Source organism: Ictalurus punctatus, chromosome 26 (assembly GCF_001660625.3).
Source record: "Ictalurus punctatus breed USDA103 chromosome 26, Coco_2.0, whole genome shotgun sequence".
Lineage (NCBI taxonomy): Eukaryota > Metazoa > Chordata > Actinopteri > Siluriformes > Ictaluridae > Ictalurus > Ictalurus punctatus.
This window is the reverse complement of record NC_030441.2, coordinates 2,739,814-2,747,911: the sequence shown is the minus strand read 5'-3', so window position 1 is coordinate 2,747,911 and position 8,098 is coordinate 2,739,814.

Here is an 8,098-nt window from a genome sequence, read left to right as displayed (position 1 = left end):
ACACACACACACACACACAAACACACACACAAAAATAACTAAAGAGATGGAAATTAATGTATTGTCAGAATAAGAAAATGATTTGCGCAGTGTAGGAGAGTGTAGGAGAGACACGTATTAAAATCCCTACATTCAATTTAAATTGATGCTGGTAGGCAGATGTTATAGTTGGTGTGATTGGCCAAAGATGGCCCAAGACCCAATCAGGTGTCAGAGTCTACAATTGTGTCATATTTGATTGCTAATTTAAACAGAAAAGCGTCCACCCTACTGGTGGGAGATTCGATGCTGCTGGAGCAGTCTATGGCTGCGTCTGATCTCTGAGCACGTGACATCACATGAGCCCTCACGCTTCCTGTTTGTTAGCTGTCACGTGGTATAGCGCCCTCCACTAATATTGGCACCCTTGGTAAATATGAGAAAAGGAAGGTTGTGTAATTGTCTTTATTGTTTAACCGTTTGATCTTTTGTTTAAAAAAATCACAAAAATACTCTGCTCTCATGGATATCAAATAATTGCAAACATAACACAGGTTTATAATATATATATATATATATATATATATATATATATATATATATATATATATATATATATATATATATATATATATATATATATATCTTTGTTTCTTTGTTAAATATAGGTGTGCAAGAATTATTGGCACCCTTCTAGTCAGTACTTCGTGCTACCTCTCTTTGCCAAGCCAACAGCTGAGTCTTCTCCTATAACGCCTGATGAGGTTGGAGAATACATGGTGAGGGATCTGAGAGTGTTCCTCCAGACAGAATCTCTCCAGATCCTTCAAATTTCGAGGTCCACGCTGGTGGACTCTCCTCTTCAGTTCACCCCATAGGTTTTCTATGGGGTTCTGGTCAGGGGACTGTGATGGTCATGGCAGGACCTTGATTTTGTGGTCAGTAAACCATTTTTGTGTTGGTTTTTATGTATGTTTTGGATCATTGTCCTGCTGGAAGATCCAACCACGACCCATTTGAATCTTTCTGGCAGAGGCAGTCAGGTTTGCATTTAATATCTGTTGATATTTGATAGAGTCCATGATGCCATGTATCCTAACAAAATGCCCAGGTCCTCTGGCAGAAAAACAGCCCCAAAACATTAAAGATCCACCTCCATATTTAACCGTGGGCATGAGGTAATTTTCCATACGGCTACCTCTCCGTGTGCACCAAAACCACCTCTGGTGTCTATTATCAAAAAGCTCTATTCTGGTTTCATCTGACCGTAGAACCCGATCCCATTTGAAGTTCCAGTAGTGTCTGTCAAACTGAAGACGCTCAAGTTTGTTTTTGGATGAGAGTAGAGGCTTTTTTCTTGAAACCCTTCCAAACAGCTTGTGGTGATGTCGGTGACTTCAGATTGTAGTTTTGGAGACTTTCTGACCCCAAGACACAACTAACTTCTGCAGTTCTCCAGCTGTGATCCTTGGAGTTTTTTTGGTCACTCAAACCATCCTCTTCACAGTGTGTTGAGACAATATAGACACATGTCCAATTCAAGGTTGATTCATAACATTTCCAGTTGACTGGAACTTCTTAATTATTGCCCTGATGGTGGAAATGGGCATTTTCAATACTTGTGCTATTTTCTAATAGACACTTCCCATTTTGAGAAGCTCAACAACCCTTTGCCGTACATCACAGCTATATTCCTTGGTTTTACCCATTGTTATGAATGACTAAAGGAATTTGGTCTATGTGTTACCTCATATTTATACCCCTATGAGACAGGAAGTCATGGTTGAAGAATTTGCTAGTCATCCAGGTCCACATAAAAAATGTAAAATATCAGTGTGAATATACTTCAGCTATATTTTTTTCTTATGAATTCATAGTGGTACCAATAATTGTTGCACACCTATATTTAAAAAGGTATATATTTTTGATAAACCTGTGTTTTGTTTGCAATTGTTTGATATCCATGAGAGCAGAGTATTTTTGTGATTTTTTTAAAACTATTTTTCACAGCCTTCTTTGCTCATATTTACCAAGGATGCCAATATTTGTGGAGGACACTGTAGCTGAGCTTGCTGGTAGGAAATTGGCAAATGAGCACCAAACTTTAAAATGGGGTAAAGCTATTTTAGAAAAACAACAACCCTGTGATTAACATGGTACATATAAATGAGCTCTGAATCATCTATTAATTACAGTAGCGCATATTTCTTAATATGAAAGATCAAGCAAGCACATCTGTCTCAGTGCTGTGACCTTTTGCTACACCCAGTGCCTGAAATACTCCTAAACACTCATCAATGTAAGTGTACTTCTACGGTCATATTGTTACATTGCAGTCATCCTTACGCATAAATACTGTATACAAGCAATATTTCCTGATTTCTGTTATTTATTTATTTATTTTTACTCTGCATAGCTACCCAGGAGTGGAGCCATTACAGCTCGAGCAGTAGCCAAGTGTGATAAATGGGCCAAGTGTGTGCTTACAGCCTCTGTTTCTTCCCTTCATCGGCTGAAAGACTAGAAGTCAGTGGTGCTGCATGTTAATCCACTCCTTTGTTGTTCTCAGGGAAGCACACATGGACATGTCCATGCATATGAATCCAGGCGAAGAGCCATAACTAGATGGCCAACACCAAATTTGAGCAAAGACCCATTCAGAATATTCAGAGAGCCTGTACACACTCCTGCATTTGTATGTGAAAGGATATGGCATGAATCTACAGAAAACTAATGTCTAAAATTTCAGTCATTTGGAAACGGAATACGTTTGTTTGTTCCAAGTTGGTGTTTGTTAAATCGTCTTTGTAAATCCACGTACAGTATGATATAATGGAGCTTGAGACATTTTACCACGTTCAGTTTTTTGGTTTTGATTTACTCAATTGTAGCTTTGGCTGTTTGCTTTGGTTCAATGTCTTGTTGGAAGGTAAACCTCCTCCCCAGTGTCCAGTCTCTTGCAGACTGGGACAGGTTTTCTTCTGGGACTGACTCCGTCTATGTAGTTTGCCAGTCCCTGCTAATGATACTTGTCCTCATGCCATGATGCTACCACCACCATGCTTCATGATGAGGGGGAATGCTTTCATTACACATGGCAGTATATGAGAATAGATAAAAAATAAATAAAGAAAGAATTATTGAAATAAAGGACAACAGGAGGAAAGAAATATAGAAGCCTATCTTGTGACTTGTTATAGAAAGTCATTTTATTTGGCATAGTAATTTATCCTTTTTTTTATCGTTTCAACTTTGCCATTTTCTTTCTTAGCTCATTCCCATATGTGGCTCTTGAGAATTTACCTGCTTTTATCAAGCAGTACATTTGCCCTATCTCTTTTCTCTCTTCTTATAAGGTCACTCCAATTGTCCCAAACCTAAAACCCATAAGCAGAGCTATAATTTAGCTGAGAGGACAGAGATGAAACCGCTTGACTCTGCTCTCATCTCCTCTCAATAACCAGCGTTTCTCTGTCTAACATTCACATTGTGGAGAGACAATGTGAGTAATGAGACAGAACAAAGGTTTAAGAGGGTGCTGAGAGAAGGTGATAATCACTGTGGCAGGCTAATAACGCTGTCTCGTTAGCTTCCTGTGTCCTCTGAGTGTAACAGATAGTGGAAGAGAGGGCAGGCTGGGGACTATTATTAACGCAATTAAGGCTTTTTTATGACAAATCAGTACTTTGCTCCAGCTCAAACCACTTTGATTCGACTAAACTGTTATACATTTCAGGAAAATTATAGATCATATTAGGAAACGTCCATAGATATGTTTAATACACAGTGGAGTGTATTATTGTTACAGTGGAGGACATATTGCACATTTCTTGGTATATACTTAGGTTCGTACAGTTTTTATAATTGTATTTGGTGTCTCTTTTTATGAAGTGACTGAACAGTTTTCCGGTAAATTATATGAGTATTTTAGTTTAAAAAAATACTTTGCTCATGTAAAATTCTGCTATTTAATATATCAAGATATCCTTTACCCTGAAATCTCACATCGTTCACTCACTCGCTCACTCACTTTAGTATCTGCTTTATGCTGGTCAGGGTCGTATGACTCCAGAGCCTATCCTGGGAACACTGGGGGTGAGTCAGGAATACATTCTGGATCGGATGCAATGCTCTGTACTTTGCTCTGTGACAGGCTTGGATTCTCTTATTACAATACAGAATTGAATCATTGAATCGTTGAATCAATATCAACTTTGAATCATTGAATCACCAAATCAATATAAACTTTTATATGAGTTTCTTTAAACATTATAAGCTCCTGTAGTATTGTTGAGACAGCAGGAAATTAACCTTGTGCCGCTTTTCACTTGCTTTGTACTTGGTTTAGATGACGGTTCTGTATTTAAGCCCACTGGGTCTGAAATAAAACCAGGACTGCTGCTTTAATTTTTCACAGTTACATCTTCAATAATAAAGCATCACATTTCATTTTACCCTTGGGCCTGTGTGCTCCTGTTTATGTGAAGAAGTCATATCTACTGACAGCTCTTTGGTGAATTCGTTTTTTTTTTCAAAGCTTGTCAGACTTGGCCTTAGGTGAGTGTCTGCCAGTGGTTCATTTACAGTGTGAGCGTGTTGACATGGTTTTTCCTCTATGAATTTGTATTATGTCTCTCTGCTAGCATTTTTTTGGACAAATAAGCACCATGGAAAAGAAGATTGTTCTGAAAGTTGACAATGTTTATATAACAATAATAATAATCATAATAATAATAATACATTTTATTTGTAGGTGCCATGAAACGCGCCTACAAAGGCGCCAAGGACACCTTATAAGCAATAAAACACAAATACATAAAATGACAGGAGGCCATCAGTTTGGCCTAAAAAAACAAACAAACAAACAAAAAACCCCACAGAGGCTCTCAATGTAGGCTTAAAAACACCACAAGCAATAAAAAGATACAAAGACACAGTCACTGGAAAGCATGTCTGAAGTGGTACATTTTGAGGTGAGATTTAAAAACAGAAAGAGTTTCGCAGTTTTGAATATTCTGCGGAAGCAGGTTCCATAATTGTGGGGCTGCGTTTCAATTTTCGACACACAATTAGAAAGAGTGGGCGGAGGAAGAACACAAGTGGGCTTAGAAGACATGTAGAGCTGGGTTTCATCAGCGTAACAATGGAAATGGCCAAATTTCCTGAAAATACTTCCAAGAGGAAGGAGATAAATAAAATAATAAATTCAATTCAATTCAATTCAATTCAATTTTATTTGTATAGCGCTTTTTACAATAGACTTTGTCTCAAAGCAGCTTTACAGAAATATCAACACGGTATACAGATATTAAAGGTGTGAATTTATCCCAACTGAGCAAGCCACTGAGTGGTGACAGTGGCAAAGAAAAACTCCCTAAGATGTTTTAAGAGGAAGAAACCTTGAGAGGAACCCGACTCAGAAGGGAACCCATCCTCATCTGGGTAACAACAGATATTTTGAAAAAGTTCATTATTGATTTATATGAAGTCTGTATGGCGTTAAGAGCAGCCGTAGTCCCAGCAGTCTGGAATTAAAGAAGATTTGAGCTCCATCCAGAGGCAGAAAGGATCTGGATCTCTAGTATCTCCATAAATTTGTGTGGGGCTCGGCGAAAGGAGAGAGGGAGAAAGTAGAACAGAATCTAGTCAGGGTAGGCTTGAGTAAACAAATACGTTTTAAGCTTAGACTTAAATATTGAGACTGTGTCTGAGTCCCGAACACTAATAGGAAGACTGTTCCATAACTGTGGGGCTCTATAAGAGAAAGCTCTTCCCCCTGCTGTAGCCTTCACTATTCGAGGTACCGTCAGATAGCCTGCATCTTTTGATCTAAGTAGGTGTGGCGCATCATATAAAACCAAAAGGTCGCTTAGATATTGTGGCGCGAGACCATTTAGTGCTTTATAGGTTAATAAGAGTATTTTATAATTAATGCGAGATTTTACTGGGAGCCAATGCAGTATTGATAATATCGGTGTGATATGGTTGTATCTTCTAGTTCTAGTTAGGACTCTAGCAGCTGCATTCTGGACTAATTGGAGCTTATTTATATTCCTACTGGAACATCCAGACAGTATGGCATTACAATAATCTAATCTAGAGGTGACGAATGCATGAACTAGTATTTCCGCATCATGTAGTAAATAGCAGAGGGCCCAAGATGGATCCCTGCAGGACACCAGTAGTGATTTGGGATGATTTTGATCGGAACTGCCTTAATTGTACAGATTGAGTGAGACCCGATTATTGAAGTACCGATACATCAATGTTCTTGATTTTCCGAAATGAAATGGTCCAACCTTGATTAATTTTTGATAGAGGTAAGTGGGCATAAAAGACACCAGTATATGATCTGAAAAGGTTGTATCAGAAGCAGCACAACTGTGGGGGGTTATACGAGAGCAAAAGATGAGATCGAGTGTATGACCTTTCAAATGTGTAGGAAAGTTGATAAATTGTTGTAAGCCAAAGCCATCAAGACCTGATTTGTGATAAGTCCCTCGTAGGTGTACTGCTTGCACTGTCAACATGTATATTAAAATCACCAACGATGATCACATGGGAGACATTGAGCTGGTAAAAGTTAAAAAGGCAGAAAAGTCTGTTAAAAAGTTAGTGTTGGCCTTTGGCGGACGATAAACATTTACAAACACAGTTGGAACTGGGCTGTTAATCTGTAAGGCAACAGATTCGAATGAAGTGAATTCAGGCAGAGTTAAGTGCAACACTTTCCATTTCTCGTTGTATATTATTGCAAGACCTCTACCATGACCTGACGGGCGGGGTGTGCAGGTGTAAACATTTACATTTATTCATTTACATTTACTCATTTAGCAGACGCTTTTATCCAAAGATCATAGATCATAAACAACAGGACCTTTCTTGTAAAGCGATCATAGATTCCATAGACCAAAGGAAAGCTTGTTATTTCCGATATTTGTGGTAACTGACCAGGTTAGGTTTGCTGACATGCTAAGGTCGATGGACCGTGTGGGTTTCTTTGTGAGGTCAGATTTTGAAGACAAGAATGGTCGTACTGTACTTGTGGCATTGATATTGTAGTTCCCCGATGGACATATTTACGGTGCAGTATGTAAACAATATCCTTGTAGGAGTGCATATATATATATATATATATATATATATATATATATATATATATATATATATAAATCCACCATTGTCACCGTTGTGACAATACATATTTATACTTCTGAGCCATGCTGTCGAAAAGCATGTGTTGATCAGCTCTACAGTGCAAAATAACAAGAATAAGGCTACAGTGCCTTTCATAAATACCCCCCCCCCCCCCCACACACACACACACACATTTATTAATTTTTTTTTATGGATTATACACGAAATATCCCATCATTTTTTAATTTTTTTTGGGGGGGAGTACGAAATTATCAACACCCCTGTTGCTGTGAAACACCTAAATTAGTTCTGCTACAACCTGTTGCCATTTGAAGTCACATAATTAGATGAATTTGTGTTGAAGTGTTATGCGATCTCAGTGGAAACACAACAGTTCCTGCAAGAACCCAGAGTTTGTTAAAGAACATAGCTAAACAAACAAACAGCATCATGAAGTCCATGGAGCAAGCAAAGGTCAGTGAACAGATAAGGAGGGCATTAGTCAGAGAAGCAACCAAAGTTCTAGAAATTCAAATCGAATTGAAAGATTCTAAGCATTTAAGATTATTGAAAGTTTGATTAACAAAATTTGTTTGTTAAATCTGATCCATACTATAGATCTGGTCTTAAATGCATTTTTGACAGTACTCGAGGCCCTTACGATATTATTATTTTTGTTTGTACCTGCCCGTGATATTTTCCAAATTAATTATTCGGTTTTATTTCCCAAAATAGAAGCAAAATGGTAACCTGATTAAACCACTGAAACCCTGACCAGGCAGTTACTAAGGATGAATTATCTTTGTCCTGCAAAAGTCATGTTTGACTGCTTGCTGGCACTTTTCATACCGATTAATCTATCTATCTATCTATCTATCTATCTATCTATCTTTGAGAACCTCTAAGACATTAACAGTGTTATAAGATGCTAATGAGGTCCTGTCAAGAAGAAGATGTAATAAAACTAATATAAATGTGCAAA